The sequence below is a fragment of the Procambarus clarkii genome, unplaced genomic scaffold (assembly GCF_040958095.1).
Source record: "Procambarus clarkii isolate CNS0578487 unplaced genomic scaffold, FALCON_Pclarkii_2.0 HiC_scaffold_924, whole genome shotgun sequence".
NCBI lineage: Eukaryota > Metazoa > Arthropoda > Malacostraca > Decapoda > Cambaridae > Procambarus > Procambarus clarkii.
Window position 1 is genome coordinate 18,659 of NW_027189956.1, and position 18,063 is coordinate 36,721.

General features: G+C 44.4%; 2 non-coding genes across 2 annotated transcripts; both read right to left on the reverse strand.

The window, feature by feature from the left end:
* Positions 1 to 1,067: 1,067 nt before the first annotated feature.
* On the reverse strand, positions 1,068 to 1,186 carry LOC138361866 (5S ribosomal RNA). Its single transcript, XR_011227238.1, has one exon. It is a non-coding gene; the product is annotated as a 5S ribosomal RNA (ribosomal RNA).
* An 8,269-nt stretch (positions 1,187 to 9,455) lies between these two features.
* On the reverse strand, positions 9,456 to 9,574 carry LOC138361867 (5S ribosomal RNA). Its single transcript, XR_011227239.1, has one exon. It is a non-coding gene; the product is annotated as a 5S ribosomal RNA (ribosomal RNA).
* Positions 9,575 to 18,063: the final 8,489 nt, after the last annotated feature.

Sequence of the window (18,063 nt, forward strand, 5' to 3'; positions counted from 1 at the left end):
TATAGATGACATACATATTGACTCCTTTTACCGGTCCTTAATTAGGCTCTGGGGAAGCAATGGTGGTGGTGGTGGTGGTGGTGGTGGTGCATTTAAAACTAAACCAAAATCACCAGTTCTGGACGCGTCAAATATCATATCCGCTTAATGTGTCTACAACCTAATTACTTAAAACTACACTATTTAATTCATTCATATCATGTGCATATTGGTCATTATGCTCATACAACCGACATCAAAATTTATTTTCATTATTAGAATCATACATTTCATCAAGTAATACAGATACAAAGAGATTTTCTTTCTGAGAAGACCGTTAGTATTGGCTTGCAGGCAGGCAGGCAGGCAGGCATTTGAGGGTTATTATTTCGCCTGTTGATTGGGGGGAGGGTTGATGTGTTAGGGGGTTTTTCGGTTAGATGTGGTGGTGGTGATTGGTGGTGGTGATTGGTGGTGATTGGTGGTGATTGGTGGTGGTGGTGGTGGTGGTGGTGGTAGTAGGTGGGAGTTGGGGGTGGGGGGGGGGGGGGGGGGGGAGGGAAGGGGAGGGGAATGATGGTCTGTGGATTCCTTCTCCGTACCCTTTACATATAAGCAAAAATATGCCTTCTTGTGGGTATAGAAACATTAACACAAATTATATCAGTAACTGATAGTGTAGCCTTTTAAACAGAAAAGATTTGTACATACAAATACTTTTTAATTATCATTTATTTGTGGAAATGGCATTTACGTCATTAAATTGATACCTCAGCATCAAGCTAGTGTCCTGCAGCAGTGGTCCAGTGGTAAAGTGTATATAAGTGATGCGTATTCTTGGAGTTGCGAGTTCAAACCCGGATTAAGCTATATATATATATATATATACAACATGTTTTGTTTTGGTTGTTTTGTTTTTGTATAAAGCCTCACACAATATCTATATTAAGCGAGTTTGTTTTAAACATGACATACATATTAATTCATTTTACCAGGCCTTATTCCACACAACTCCGTGAATTTCCCGTGGAGCCAGCCATTCAAACAAAAACAAACGAAACAAAACAAAACAAAACAAAAAACATTATTGCCAACAGCATTTGGTGTTCCCAGGCGGTCACCCATCCAAGTACTAACCAAACCCAACGTTGCTTAACTTCGCTGATCGGACGAGAAGCGGTGTTCTCAACGTGGTATGGCCGTTGGCATGAGACTGCCTACACATTGTGGCTAATAACCAACTCTTTTAAGTCATCGCGGCAGGATACGGACCTGCTTGTGGTGTCTTAATGGTAATTGTATCCTAACATATTTTTGTCTCCTTGGCATGGATATTTAACATCGTTTATTCAGTCTTGGGTTTATGTTCTTTCGCCATTTACAGACATTTTACATCTACCTACTTCCTCAGCCTGCCCTGCCAATTTCTAATGAATTTGTGGATTTTCTTTTGTAATACAAACATGTGTGTGCTCATCTGCTCTTCAGTTTTTATGATATTTGTCTCATCTGTCCTGCTTTATGATACTTTTACAAAGAACATGAACAAATGCTTCTATTTTAGAGAAGATATGGGATCCAGGTTTCGGAGCCGTAAAACCAACCGTCGTGATTGGTGGACGAGTTGCCAGGTTGCAGCTTCTGTACCGTGCCGGCACATAAATAGGTTCGGCTCAAGCGGCGGCAGCATCATTCCCCCGTGACTGTCTGAGCGTCTCTCATCACCTTGGTTGGTTCATCATCATCATGGTAGAAGCAAAGCCTACCAAGAAGGCTGCGGCTGCTGCTGCTGTGGTGGCCACCACCAGGAAACCTCGCGTCCAGGTTGCTCACCCGAAAACTAGTCAAATGGTTCTAGCCGCGGTCGCAGCACTCAAAGACCGTAAGGGCTCGTCTCTACAAGCAATCAAGAAGTACGTTGTTGCCAACAACAAAGTCGAGGCTGCCAAGATCGCCATTTACATCCGAAGATTTCTCAAGAAAGCAGTGGCTGACGGCATTCTTGTTCAGACCAAGGGAAGTGGAGCTAGTGGATCATTCAAGCTGGCCGTAGCAGAGAAGAGGGCCGTTCTAACTCCCAAGAAAGCCACCACAACCAAGAAACCATCTACAGCAGCAAAGAAGGCCGTGGTAACTCCCAAGAAAGCCGCCACAAGCAACAAACCACCTACAGCCTTGAAAAAGAAGCAGCAGCAGCAGCAGCAGCTTGTTGTTGGGAACAAAAAGCCCAAAATAAAGAGAGCTTCAAAATCTCCCAAACCACCCAAGGCAAAGAAAGCTGTCAAAAAAACAACAAAGGCAAAATAAACGACGACATGCAAGCAGCATGAATACACATGACAATAAACATCCAGGCCTCCCCCCTCAGTGGAGGGGCCTCATATGATTCCAAAAAAGAGTTTAGTTTTGTAGACAAATAAATCATTACTTTTGGGGTAGATTTACTCTGTATATTATATATATATATATATATATATATATATATATATATATATATATATATATATATATATATATATATATATATATATATATATAATATACATCTATATTATATATATATATATATATATATATATATATATATATATATATATATATATATATATATATATAATATACATCTATATTATATATATATATATAATATACATATATATATATATATATATATATATATATATATATATATATATATATATATATATACATGGGTGAGGTGATATGGTACCAAAGTTTTGGGTAAGGTGATTGACATTTACACAAGATAAAACACGAACCAATGGGAATAAAAACATAAGAATGGAAGTAACTGCAGAAGGCCTATTGGCCCATAACACAAGCACTTCCTCTTGATGCTTCTATATTGGTTCAGAGTCTTGAAGCTATAATAATAATAATATATATATATATATATATATATATATATATATATATATATATATATATATATATATATATATATATATATATATATATATATATACACACAAAACTAAATAGTCTTGTTAGACAAATTGCCCCTATTAGAGGCAAGTTGACTAACAAGCCGAATGACTGGCAATTGTTTTGAATTTGAGTTAAATCTAACATAGAAATGTAATCAAACCTAACCTAACCTATGCTAACCCAAGCTAAGCTAACCTAACCTAACCTAAGCTAACCCAAGCTAAGCTAAGCTAACCTAACCTAACCTAAGCTAAGCTAACCTAACCTAACCCAGCAATTCATGATCTTAATATAATACTGTTAATTGGATAAACCAATTTGGAAAGAAATGTTCGAAAATAACAAAATTAACTGTGCTTGTTAGGAAAATTGGGCCTTGCATACTTGTCCCAATAGTGTGGTTCTCGCTTTTAGGTACGACATAAACGTATACCTAAGTTGAGAGAGAAAAAGATTCTCACTCAACATGCATATCGATTGCCAGTCCTGAATTCTGGGTAGATATTCGTGTCCTCCCTTTTCATTTACCATCATTTGGATACTATCAAAACAGCTCTGAGAAGGATAAAATGAATAAAACGGGTAGCTCACTCATGTAAAAAGGAAGAGTTGGGAAAGATCTCTCTCTCTCTCTCTCCCCCTCACACCCCCCCCCCCCCCACCAATGATCCTGCTCTGCTAGTATATAACGTAACAAACCTTCCCCCCCCCCCCCCCCCAATCAGAGTCCCTTTAAGCATGCGAGGATAAAAAATAGATTTCATAAGACCCAATGTGCTAGCTGATATCAAAACAATTTATGTTATCGTCTATTAAGCCCTTCAGTAAAAAAGTATAGGGACCTAATTAGGTCCCGTTTTGAGGTGGTGGTGGGTGGAATCGATGGATTAGCCAAGCTCTTATCCGCCGAATCCGTAGAGGGTACGACCCTGGCGCTTCAGAGCGTACACCACGTCCATGGCAGTGACGGTCTTCCTCTTGGCGTGTTCCGTGTAGGTTACAGCATCACGGATGACGTTCTCGAGGAACACCTTCAGGACGCCACGGGTCTCTTCGTAGATGAGACCCGAAATACGCTTGACGCCGCCACGACGAGCTAAGCGACGAATAGCGGGCTTGGTGATGCCCTGGATGTTGTCACGTAGCACCTTACGATGACGCTTGGCGCCACCCTTTCCGAGTCCCTTGCCTCCCTTGCCGCGTCCAGTCATGGTGTTGTAGTTGTGTGAATCGAATTGACGAATGCCCGCACGATTTCCCGACTATATCCCATCAAGCGGACGTACTAGTAGCATTGCAACTCCTGCCTGCCCTTACTTTACGCTTGTGGTCGAATAGACACGGCTTTCTCACAACGCTTTCAAAACTGCAGTTGCCTACTCGTCTGTTTCACGTCCCTGTGAAATGACTTTTGCACAAATCCAAAAAATAGAGCAAAATCAGCGATAATAGTGATTGAGGTGAGCCGCCTGTTGGCTGCAGCCAGAGGAAGGAGGGGAGGGGCAACGGGGTGACGTAGGCGAGTCGAGCAGCCAATGGCGCTCGAGCAAGCGCCTCGAGACGGCGTATATAAGCAAAAATTTTTCGGCGCCGGCCATCACAAACCACAGTTGTTCACCATGGCTCGCACCAAGCAGACTGCTCGCAAGTCCACGGGAGGCAAGGCTCCTCGTAAGCAGCTGGCCACCAAGGCAGCACGCAAGTCTGCTCCTGCCACAGGGGGTGTGAAGAAGCCTCACCGTTACAGGCCCGGAACGGTCGCCCTGCGTGAGATCCGTCGTTACCAGAAGAGCACCGAGTTGCTCATCAGGAAACTTCCCTTCCAGCGTCTGGTGCGCGAGATTGCCCAGGACTTCAAGACCGATCTTCGCTTCCAGTCGTCTGCCGTCATGGCTTTACAGGAGGCATCCGAGGCTTACCTGGTCGGTCTCTTCGAGGACACTAACCTCTGTGCCATCCACGCCAAGCGTGTCACCATCATGCCAAAGGACATTCAGCTTGCTCGCCGTATCCGTGGAGAGCGTGCATAAGCTAAATCGACCACCCTAGTATACACCAAACTCGGCCCTTCTCAGGGCCAAAATATCCTTCTAAGGAGATTTCAGACATTCCTAGCATCAGTCATATGAATTAACCTTCATCTACACATATAATAAATAAATAAATAAATAAATAAACAAATACACTAATTTAGGTGTCATACATACACGTGATATCAATAAATCAAGTCATTTGTAGTACAACCTGTTCTCTTACAAACAAAACGCCGTCGCTTTTCGCTCTTATGCACTGTCAAGGATCACCCACCCCCCCCCACCCCCCCAAAATAAAAATTGTCATACTGTACTAGAAATAAAAGCAGCTTGTATAAGTGACATACTGTCCAGTCCTGTTTTATTCTGTTTTCGGTCCTCTGGCTTAATCTGTTAAGTTAGGAGATGACATTTTAAATTAACCGTTTTCTTGACATTTTCAAACCTAAGAGGGTGGCCTGCATAGTAATCCTAATGTGGAACATAACAATGAATCTCTAATCTCTAGAAAAAAGATACCGAGTGCTTATATGTGTTGAGAGAGAGAGAGAGAGAGAGAGAGAGAGAGAGAGAGAGAGAGAGAGAGAGAGAGAGAGAGAGAGAGAGAGAGAGAGAGAGAGAGAGAGAGAGAGAGAGAGAGACACAGACAGACAGACAGACAGACAGACAGACAGACAGACAAGACAGACAGACAGACAGACAGACAGACAGACAGACAGACAGACAGACAGACAGAGACTGAGAGAGAGAAACACACACAGACAGTTTCATAAATATTCTCATTTTATAGCTATTTGCTTTCAGTGACAGAGGTTTTTGTTATAATAGTATTGGTGTCTAACACTCACAATCTCTTTAGAAATTAAAGTGTGGCTCCAATGGAGCCGAGTTTGTTGGTTTGAGGCCAAGCCACCACCACAGGGCAGTAAGTAAGCCGTTTACTTGGAGGAGGTGTACTTGGTGACGGCCTTAGTGCCCTCAGAGACGGCGTGCTTGGCCAGTTCTCCGGGCAACAGGAGCCTTACAGCCGTCTGGATCTCCCGACTGGTAATGGTGGAACGCTTGTTGTAGTGGGCCAGGCGAGAAGCCTCGGCGGCGATGCGCTCGAAGATGTCGTTCACGAACGAGTTCATGATCGACATGGCTTTGGAAGAGATACCAGTGTCGGGGTGGACCTGCTTCAGCACTTTGTAGATGTAGATGCTGTAGCTCTCCTTCCTCCTGCGCTTCTTTTTCTTATCGCCCTTGGCAATGGCCTTCTGGGCCTTTCCGGCCTTCTTGGCAGCCTTTCCAGATGCCTTGGGTGGCATGATGATGCTCGTGCTGGCTGGCGTTGCGATACAATAATGAACTTTTGCGCGAGTCGAGCTTTCCTTTTATATCCCGCTCGCGACTCAGCTCAGAGCGGGTCGCGTGGCGGAGCGCGCTGATTGGTCAGTGGCGGACTCCCTTGATCCTGAGCGGGGTATATAACACGAAGCTCGATCTGCGGGCCGGCATTAAAACACCACAAACCCACAACAGCAGCAGCAATGTCAGGACGCGGCAAGGGAGGCAAAGTGAAGGGCAAGTCAAAGTCTCGCTCCAGCAGGGCCGGACTTCAGTTCCCCGTGGGCAGAATTCACCGTCTGCTGCGTAAGGGCAACTACGCCGAACGCGTCGGTGCTGGCGCTCCTGTCTACCTGGCAGCCGTCATGGAATACCTCGCTGCCGAAGTTCTCGAGCTCGCCGGTAACGCCGCACGTGACAACAAGAAGACCCGTATCATCCCACGTCACTTGCAGTTGGCCATCCGCAACGACGAAGAACTCAACAAACTTCTGTCTGGCGTAACCATTGCACAGGGAGGTGTTCTTCCAAACATTCAGGCAGTTCTTTTGCCAAAGAAGACAGAGAAGAAGTAAGCACTTCTGCCACCCACCGCGACAAATACCATAACCAGGCTCCATCCGGAGCCACACACACTTTAATAGAGAGATTCAAGTAGACAATCAACTTTCAAACATTAATAATAACATTTATATTGATTTCATTTGGAATGTGTACATAACAAACAAACAAAACAAAATTATAGGGGATATTCAGCATCACTTGGAATATTAACCAATCATATAAATCCAATATATATTTTATATTTTACTTTAAGCGAGGAATTCATATTCTATCCATTTTTAATCATACAAATGAACAAAAGCAATTCTTCACTAGACGTAATGAATGAATAAATGATCAAGGTTTTAATGTGTTTCATGAATATATATATATATATATATATATATATATATATATATATATATATATATATATATATATATATATATATATATATATATATATTAATACTTGTGAACCAGAATATGTTTGAGCAGCAGCGATCGTGCCTGCCATTGGCCGAAGTGCAACAATTCAAATAATTTAAAGGGCCTGCTCGGGTATATAAGAGAGGCTGGGAGACTGGGGCCGGTGGTGGGTGATGGGTGATGAGTGATGGTGTGGTGTGGTGTGGTGTTGTTAAGAGTTGATTTACGGCCAGCCAGCCAGCCAGCCAGCCAGCCAGCTGCAGCCAAGGCAGGGCAGGGCAAGGCAGGCAAGGCAAGGCAAGGCAAGGCAAGGCAAGGCAAGGCAAGGCAAGGCAAGGCAAGGCAAGGCAGGCAGGCAGGCAGGCAGGCAGCCAGGCAGCCAGGCAGCCAGACAGGCAGGCAGGCAGGCAGGCAGGCAGGCAGGCAGGCAGGCAGGCAGGCAGGCAGGCAGGCAGGCAGGCAGGCAGGCAGGCAGCCAGGCAGGCAGGCAGGCAGGCAGGCAGGCAGGCAGGCAGGCAGGCAGGCAGGCAGGCAGCCAGGCAGCCAGCCAGCCAGCCAGCCAGCCAGCCAGCCAGCCAGCCAGCCAGCCAGCCAGCCAGCCAGCCAGCCAGCCACTCCCACTTTGTATTTATATGCATTCAATTTATATTCAAACATTATATATGTTAAGGGCCTTGTTTTAGTGTTTATTTTAAAAATGACAAACATCGAGTCATTTTACCAGTCCTTTAGCGTTAACGGTGATGCATTTTAAAACTGAACATAAATCGCCTTTTCTGGATATATCAAATATCGAATCCGCTTAATGTGCCTACAATTCAATCATTCAAAAAATACATAATTTACATCAAGCCTTTTCATAGAACAGACAATAAGATTTGTACATGCAAAAAAAAAAAAAAAATCCTTTAAGTTATCAATACAATGTGAGAAAACTTTACTTTTATAACTAAAGTTGCACAATTATACCAACTCTATGGTGGCTGGGTTGTAAGGTGTGTGGCTGGTGTTTTGGAAGTCGCGAGTTCAAACGACCCAATGGGAATAATACTTTTTTTTTTTTGCCATACAATCTTCCTAATACTATTATGTAGGTTTGTGTGTGTTTTTTTTATTCATTCTTTGGTTTTATAGATGACATACATATTGACTCCTTTTACCGGTCCTTAATTAGGCTCTGGGGAAGCAATGGTGGTGGTGGTGGTGGTGGTGGTGGTGCATTTAAAACTAAACCAAAAATCACCAGTTCTGGACGCGTCAAATATCATATCCGCTTAATGTGTCTACAACCTAATTACTTAAAACTACACTATTTAATTCATTCATATCATGTGCATATTGGTCATTATGCTCATACAACCGACATCAAAATTTATTTTCATTATTAGAATCATACATTTCATCAAGTAATACAGATACAAAGAGATTTTCTTTCTGAGAAGACCGTTAGTATTGGCTTGCAGGCAGGCAGGCAGGCAGGCATTTGAGGGTTATTATTTCGCCTGTTGATTGGGGGGAGGGTTGATGTGTTAGGGGGTTTTCGGTTAGATGTGGTGGTGGTGATTGGTGGTGGTGATTGGTGGTGATTGGTGGTGATTGGTGGTGGTGGTGGTGGTGGTGGTGGTAGTAGGTGGGAGTTGGGGGTGGGGGGGGGGGGGGGGGGGAGGGAAGGGGAGGGGAATGATGGTCTGTGGATTCCTTCTCCGTACCCTTTACATATAAGCAAAAATATGCCTTCTTGTGGGTATAGAAACATTAACACAAATTATATCAGTAACTGATATTGTAGCCTTTTAAACAGAAAAGATTTGTACATACAAATACTTTTTAATTATCATTTATTTGTGGAAATGGCATTTACGTCATTAAATTGATACCTCAGCATCAAGCTAGTGTCCTGCAGCAGTGGTCCAGTGGTAAAGTGTATATAAGTGATGCGTATTCTTGGAGTTGCGAGTTCAAACCCGGATTAAGCTATATATATATATATATATACAACATGTTTTGTTTTGGTTGTTTGTTTTTGTATAAAGCCTCACACAATATCTATATTAAGCGAGTTTGTTTTAAACATGACATACATATTAATTCATTTTACCAGGCCTTATTCCACACAACTCCGTGAATTTCCCGTGGAGCCAGCCATTCAAACAAAAACAAACGAAACAAAACAAAACAAAACAAAAAACATTATTGCCAACAGCATTTGGTGTTCCCAGGCGGTCACCCATCCAAGTACTAACCAAACCCAACGTTGCTTAACTTCGCTGATCGGACGAGAAGCGGTGTTCTCAACGTGGTATGGCCGTTGGCATGAGACTGCCTACACATTGTGGCTAATAACCAACTCTTTTAAGTCATCGCGGCAGGATACGGACCTGCTTGTGGTGTCTTAATGGTAATTGTATCCTAACATATTTTTGTCTCCTTGGCATGGATATTTAACATCGTTTATTCAGTCTTGGGTTTATGTTCTTTCGCCATTTACAGACATTTTACATCTACCTACTTCCTCAGCCTGCCCTGCCAATTTCTAATGAATTTGTGGATTTTCTTTTGTAATACAAACATGTGTGTGCTCATCTGCTCTTCAGTTTTTATGATATTTGTCTCATCTGTCCTGCTTTATGATACTTTTACAAAGAACATGAACAAATGCTTCTATTTTAGAGAAGATATGGGATCCAGGTTTCGGAGCCGTAAAACCAACCGTCGTGATTGGTGGACGAGTTGCCAGGTTGCAGCTTCTGTACCGTGCCGGCACATAAATAGGTTCGGCTCAAGCGGCGGCAGCATCATTCCCCCGTGACTGTCTGAGCGTCTCTCATCACCTTGGTTGGTTCATCATCATCATGGTAGAAGCAAAGCCTACCAAGAAGGCTGCGGCTGCTGCTGCTGTGGTGGCCACCACCAGGAAACCTCGCGTCCAGGTTGCTCACCCGAAAACTAGTCAAATGGTTCTAGCCGCGGTCGCAGCACTCAAAGACCGTAAGGGCTCGTCTCTACAAGCAATCAAGAAGTACGTTGTTGCCAACAACAAAGTCGAGGCTGCCAAGATCGCCATTTACATCCGAAGATTTCTCAAGAAAGCAGTGGCTGACGGCATTCTTGTTCAGACCAAGGGAAGTGGAGCTAGTGGATCATTCAAGCTGGCCGTAGCAGAGAAGAGGGCCGTTCTAACTCCCAAGAAAGCCACCACAACCAAGAAACCATCTACAGCAGCAAAGAAGGCCGTGGTAACTCCCAAGAAAGCCGCCACAAGCAACAAACCACCTACAGCCTTGAAAAAGAAGCAGCAGCAGCAGCAGCAGCTTGTTGTTGGGAACAAAAAGCCCAAAATAAAGAGAGCTTCAAAATCTCCCAAACCACCCAAGGCAAAGAAAGCTGTCAAAAAAACAACAAAGGCAAAATAAACGACGACATGCAAGCAGCATGAATACACATGACAATAAACATCCAGGCCTCCCCCCTCAGTGGAGGGGCCTCATATGATTCCAAAAAAGAGTTTAGTTTTGTAGACAAATAAATCATTACTTTTGGGGTAGATTTACTCTGTATATTATATATATATATATATATATATATATATATATATATATATATATATATATATATATATATATATATATATATATATAATATACATCTATATTATATATATATATATATATATATATATATATATATATATATATATATATATATATATATATAATATACATCTATATTATATATATATATATAATATACATATATATATATATATATATATATATATATATATATATATATATATATATATATATATACATGGGTGAGGTGATATGGTACCAAAGTTTTGGGTAAGGTGATTGACATTTACACAAGATAAAACACGAACCAATGGGAATAAAAACATAAGAATGGAAGTAACTGCAGAAGGCCTATTGGCCCATAACACAAGCACTTCCTCTTGATGCTTCTATATTGGTTCAGAGTCTTGAAGCTATAATAATAATAATATATATATATATATATATATATATATATATATATATATATATATATATATATATATATATATATATATATATATATATATACACACAAAACTAAATAGTCTTGTTAGACAAATTGCCCCTATTAGAGGCAAGTTGACTAACAAGCCGAATGACTGGCAATTGTTTTGAATTTGAGTTAAATCTAACATAGAAATGTAATCAAACCTAACCTAACCTATGCTAACCCAAGCTAAGCTAACCTAACCTAACCTAAGCTAACCCAAGCTAAGCTAAGCTAACCTAACCTAACCTAAGCTAAGCTAACCTAACCTAACCCAGCAATTCATGATCTTAATATAATACTGTTAATTGGATAAACCAATTTGGAAAGAAATGTTCGAAAATAACAAAATTAACTGTGCTTGTTAGGAAAATTGGGCCTTGCATACTTGTCCCAATAGTGTGGTTCTCGCTTTTAGGTACGACATAAACGTATACCTAAGTTGAGAGAGAAAAAGATTCTCACTCAAACATGCATATCGATTGCCAGTCCTGAATTCTGGGTAGATATTCGTGTCCTCCCTTTTCATTTACCATCATTTGGATACTATCAAAACAGCTCTGAGAAGGATAAAATGAATAAAACGGGTAGCTCACTCATGTAAAAAGGAAGAGTTGGGAAAGATCTCTCTCTCTCTCTCTCCCCCTCACACCCCCCCCCCCCCCCACCAATGATCCTGCTCTGCTAGTATATAACGTAACAAACCTTCCCCCCCCCCCCCCCCCCCAATCAGAGTCCCTTTAAGCATGCGAGGATAAAAAATAGATTTCATAAGACCCAATGTGCTAGCTGATATCAAAACAATTTATGTTATCGTCTATTAAGCCCTTCAGTAAAAAAGTATAGGGACCTAATTAGGTCCCGTTTTGAGGTGGTGGTGGGTGGAATCGATGGATTAGCCAAGCTCTTATCCGCCGAATCCGTAGAGGGTACGACCCTGGCGCTTCAGAGCGTACACCACGTCCATGGCAGTGACGGTCTTCCTCTTGGCGTGTTCCGTGTAGGTTACAGCATCACGGATGACGTTCTCGAGGAACACCTTCAGGACGCCACGGGTCTCTTCGTAGATGAGACCCGAAATACGCTTGACGCCGCCACGACGAGCTAAGCGACGAATAGCGGGCTTGGTGATGCCCTGGATGTTGTCACGTAGCACCTTACGATGACGCTTGGCGCCACCCTTTCCGAGTCCCTTGCCTCCCTTGCCGCGTCCAGTCATGGTGTTGTAGTTGTGTGAATCGAATTGACGAATGCCCGCACGATTTCCCGACTATATCCCATCAAGCGGACGTACTAGTAGCATTGCAACTCCTGCCTGCCCTTACTTTACGCTTGTGGTCGAATAGACACGGCTTTCTCACAACGCTTTCAAAACTGCAGTTGCCTACTCGTCTGTTTCACGTCCCTGTGAAATGACTTTTGCACAAATCCAAAAAATAGAGCAAAATCAGCGATAATAGTGATTGAGGTGAGCCGCCTGTTGGCTGCAGCCAGAGGAAGGAGGGGAGGGGCAACGGGGTGACGTAGGCGAGTCGAGCAGCCAATGGCGCTCGAGCAAGCGCCTCGAGACGGCGTATATAAGCAAAAATTTTTCGGCGCCTGACCTTCGAGACGGTAGCTTCGGCTACTATGGCTACCAGAAATGGAGTTTACAGCTTTGGAATTCACATTCCGCCTTTCCGTGTGAAGATGGAACGTTTTCACATCGTCAACCAGTGCCTCCGATGCTACGAGTACACCCACTCCACCAGCAAATGTACCCAGCGGATTCAGAAGTGTAGCCTCTGCTCAGCTGACCACCATTACTCCATCTGCAAGTCTGAAACACTATGCTGCTTGCTGTGCAAAGGCGATCATCCAGCAATCTCCATACATTGTCCTCACAGACAAAACGCTATTAAAAACATGGAGAAATCCACATCTTCAACCGGAGCCAGTACCTCTGAAGCAACAAGCCAATCAGCGACCACCTCTACTTCAGGTTTCAACGCCCAAGCCGCCATCTTCCCGGAGCTCCCGGGAGGACGTCCCACTGCTACTACCAGCCAATGGGGAGCCAGCTCCCAAACGCCAACCAGCGATTCGTCGAGCCAGCCATCGCCACCGGCCCAACCAAAGACAAAGCTAATTGGGCAGAGCACAGTAAAAGCTCTGATATCAACAGCCAGAATTACTGCTGGCAATAACCCCCGAGAATTCGTGAGGCTTCTGAAAATTCTGTACAAGGCGAACGGTCTCCCTACCTTCATTGTTCCTGAGGAAGTTTTCAACGCTCCGCGTTCATCTCCAACAACTGACCCTGTAGAGGAGGATGCTGACTCTACATCCGACGACGACGATTCCGCCACTGCAATGCAGCCCTCAGATCCTGTTCGGGTACCTACAGCTCACAAGACTCTGCCTCATGTGACCCCCACTTCTGCATCAGTTCCCGTTACCAACCATGACATCACTGTGAACGCAGCCACGCTTTCTGACATACTGTCAGCTCCTGCTCCACACGCTTCTCCAGCTGCTGCTGTCCCTTCACCCGTCTCAGTGGCGAATTTCGCTGCTATCGACCCTTGGTGTGACCCTATAGAGGGTACCGACTATGCAGCACCTTCTGCTGCAGTACCTACCGCTGTTACACACCCTCCGAGAACTCTACCTTCAAGACATCAACCCTCAAGAACCCAACCTTCAAGAAATCTACCCCAGCGTGTCAACACCCCTGCTCCTCACTCATCTGATGAATCGGATGAGGACGTATCTGTCGGTACACCATCACCCCCAAGGAAAGATCACCTTCAAGCATCAACACGAACCGTGACCACCAAGACCGACAAGCCCAAAAAAAAGAACAAAGATCAAAGTTTGGTGAAATCAACAAGAAAGAAGACTCCTAACGAACTGACTTAACATCATCTGACATCAAACCTCCACTGCCAGCTGCTTGCGTTCCCGGCCTCTGTGTGTATTGCAAATGACACCCCACTCAATTCTACTTTCATCTGATCAAGCTCAAATCCACGGTGGTTGGGCCACCGATCTTTCATCTCCCCTCTTCACCTCATCCCCGGATCCTTGCTCAAGATTTCTGCAGCCTCGCCCCGTTCTTCCATCCCCTACTTGCCAGCTCTATGGACTTTTTAATCCTAATCCGGCCATCACAAACCACAGTTGTTCACCATGGCTCGCACCAAGCAGACTGCTCGCAAGTCCACGGGAGGCAAGGCTCCTCGTAAGCAGCTGGCCACCAAGGCAGCACGCAAGTCTGCTCCTGCCACAGGGGGTGTGAAGAAGCCTCACCGTTACAGGCCCGGAACGGTCGCCCTGCGTGAGATCCGTCGTTACCAGAAGAGCACCGAGTTGCTCATCAGGAAACTTCCCTTCCAGCGTCTGGTGCGCGAGATTGCCCAGGACTTCAAGACCGATCTTCGCTTCCAGTCGTCTGCCGTCATGGCTTTACAGGAGGCATCCGAGGCTTACCTGGTCGGTCTCTTCGAGGACACTAACCTCTGTGCCATCCACGCCAAGCGTGTCACCATCATGCCAAAGGACATTCAGCTTGCTCGCCGTATCCGTGGAGAGCGTGCATAAGCTAAATCGACCACCCTAGTATACACCAAACTCGGCCCTTCTCAGGGCCAAAATATCCTTCTAAGGAGATTTCAGACATTCCTAGCATCAGTCATATGAATTAACCTTCATCTACACATATAATAAATAAATAAATAAATAAATAAACAAATACACTAATTTAGGTGTCATACATACACGTGATATCAATAAATCAAGTCATTTGTAGTACAACCTGTTCTCTTACAAACAAAACGCCGTCGCTTTTCGCTCTTATGCACTGTCAAGGATCACCCACCCCCCCCACCCCCCCAAAATAAAAATTGTCATACTGTACTAGAAATAAAAGCAGCTTGTATAAGTGACATACTGTCCAGTCCTGTTTTATTCTGTTTTCGGTCCTCTGGCTTAATCTGTTAAGTTAGGAGATGACATTTTAAATTAACCGTTTTCTTGACATTTTCAAACCTAAGAGGGTGGCCTGCATAGTAATCCTAATGTGGAACATAACAATGAATCTCTAATCTCTAGAAAAAAGATACCGAGTGCTTATATGTGTTGAGAGAGAGAGAGAGAGAGAGAGAGAGAGAGAGAGAGAGAGAGAGAGAGAGAGAGAGAGAGAGAGAGAGAGAGAGAGAGAGAGAGAGAGAGAGAGAGAGAGAGACACAGACAGACAGACAGACAGACAGACAGACAGACAGACAAGACAGACAGACAGACAGACAGACAGACAGACAGACAGACAGACAGACAGACAGACAGAGACTGAGAGAGAGAAACACACACAGACAGTTTCATAAATATTCTCATTTTATAGCTATTTGCTTTCAGTGACAGAGGTTTTTGTTATAATAGTATTGGTGTCTAACACTCACAATCTCTTTAGAAATTAAAGTGTGGCTCCAATGGAGCCGAGTTTGTTGGTTTGAGGCCAAGCCACCACCACAGGGCAGTAAGTAAGCCGTTTACTTGGAGGAGGTGTACTTGGTGACGGCCTTAGTGCCCTCAGAGACGGCGTGCTTGGCCAGTTCTCCGGGCAACAGGAGCCTTACAGCCGTCTGGATCTCCCGACTGGTAATGGTGGAACGCTTGTTGTAGTGGGCCAGGCGAGAAGCCTCGGCGGCGATGCGCTCGAAGATGTCGTTCACGAACGAGTTCATGATCGACATGGCTTTGGAAGAGATACCAGTGTCGGGGTGGACCTGCTTCAGCACTTTGTAGATGTAGATGCTGTAGCTCTCCTTCCTCCTGCGCTTCTTTTTCTTATCGCCCTTGGCAATGGCCTTCTGGGCCTTTCCGGCCTTCTTGGCAGCCTTTCCAGATGCCTTGGGTGGCATGATGATGCTCGTGCTGGCTGGCGTTGCGATACAATAATGAACTTTTGCGCGAGTCGAGCTTTCCTTTTATATCCCGCTCGCGACTCAGCTCAGAGCGGGTCGCGTGGCGGAGCGCGCTGATTGGTCAGTGGCGGACTCCCTTGATCCTGAGCGGGGTATATAACACGAAGCTCGATCTGCGGGCCGGCATTAAAACACCACAAACCCACAACAGCAGCAGCAATGTCAGGACGCGGCAAGGGAGGCAAAGTGAAGGGCAAGTCAAAGTCTCGCTCCAGCAGGGCCGGACTTCAGTTCCCCGTGGGCAGAATTCACCGTCTGCTGCGTAAGGGCAACTACGCCGAACGCGTCGGTGCTGGCGCTCCTGTCTACCTGGCAGCCGTCATGGAATACCTCGCTGCCGAAGTTCTCGAGCTCGCCGGTAACGCCGCACGTGACAACAAGAAGACCCGTATCATCCCACGTCACTTGCAGTTGGCCATCCGCAACGACGAAGAACTCAACAAACTTCTGTCTGGCGTAACCATTGCACAGGGAGGTGTTCTTCCAAACATTCAGGCAGTTCTTTTGCCAAAGAAGACAGAGAAGAAGTAAGCACTTCTGCCACCCACCGCGACAAATACCATAACCAGGCTCCATCCGGAGCCACACACACTTTAATAGAGAGATTCAAGTAGACAATCAACTTTCAAACATTAATAATAACATTTATATTGATTTCATTTGGAATGTGTACATAACAAACAAACAAAACAAAATTATAGGGGATATTCAGCATCACTTGGAATATTAACCAATCATATAAATCCAATATATATTTTATATTTTACTTTAAGCGAGGAATTCATATTCTATCCATTTTTAATCATACAAATGAACAAAAGCAATTCTTCACTAGACGTAATGAATGAATAAATGATCAAGGTTTTAATGTGTTTCATGAATATATATATATATATATATATATATATATATATATATATATATATATATATATATATATATATATATATATATATATATTAATACTTGTGAACCAGAATATGTTTGAGCAGCAGCGATCGTGCCTGCCATTGGCCGAAGTGCAACAATTCAAATAATTTAAAGGGCCTGCTCGGGTATATAAGAGAGGCTGGGAGACTGGGGCCGGTGGTGGGTGATGGGTGATGAGTGATGGTGTGGTGTGGTGTGGTGTTGTTAAGAGTTGATTTACGGCCAGCCAGCCAGCCAGCCAGCCAGCCAGCTGCAGCCAAGGCAGGGCAGGGCAAGGCAAGGCAAGGCAAGGCAAGGCAAGGCAAGGCAAGGCAAGGCAAGGCAAGGCAAGGCAAGGCAAGGCAAGGCAGGCAGGCAGGCAGGCAGGCAGCCAGGCAGCCAGGCAGCCAGACAGGCAGGCAGGCAGGCAGGCAGGCAGGCAGGCAGGCAGGCAGGCAGGCAGGCAGGCAGGCAGGCAGGCAGGCAGGCAGGCAGCCAGGCAGGCAGGCAGGCAGGCAGGCAGGCAGGCAGGCAGGCAGGCAGGCAGGCAGGCAGCCAGGCAGCCAGCCAGCCAGCCAGCCAGCCAGCCAGCCAGCCAGCCAGCCAGCCAGCCAGCCAGCCAGCCAGCCAGCCACTCCCACTTTGTATTTATATGCATTCAATTTATATTCAAACATTATATATGTTAAGGGCCTTGTTTTAGTGTTTATTTTAAAAATGACAAACATCGAGTCATTTTACCAGTCCTTTAGCGTTAACGGTGATGCATTTTAAAACTGAACATAAATCGCCTTTTCTGGATATATCAAATATCGAATCCGCTTAATGTGCCTACAATTCAATCATTCAAAAAATACATAATTTACATCAAGCCTTTTCATAGAACAGACA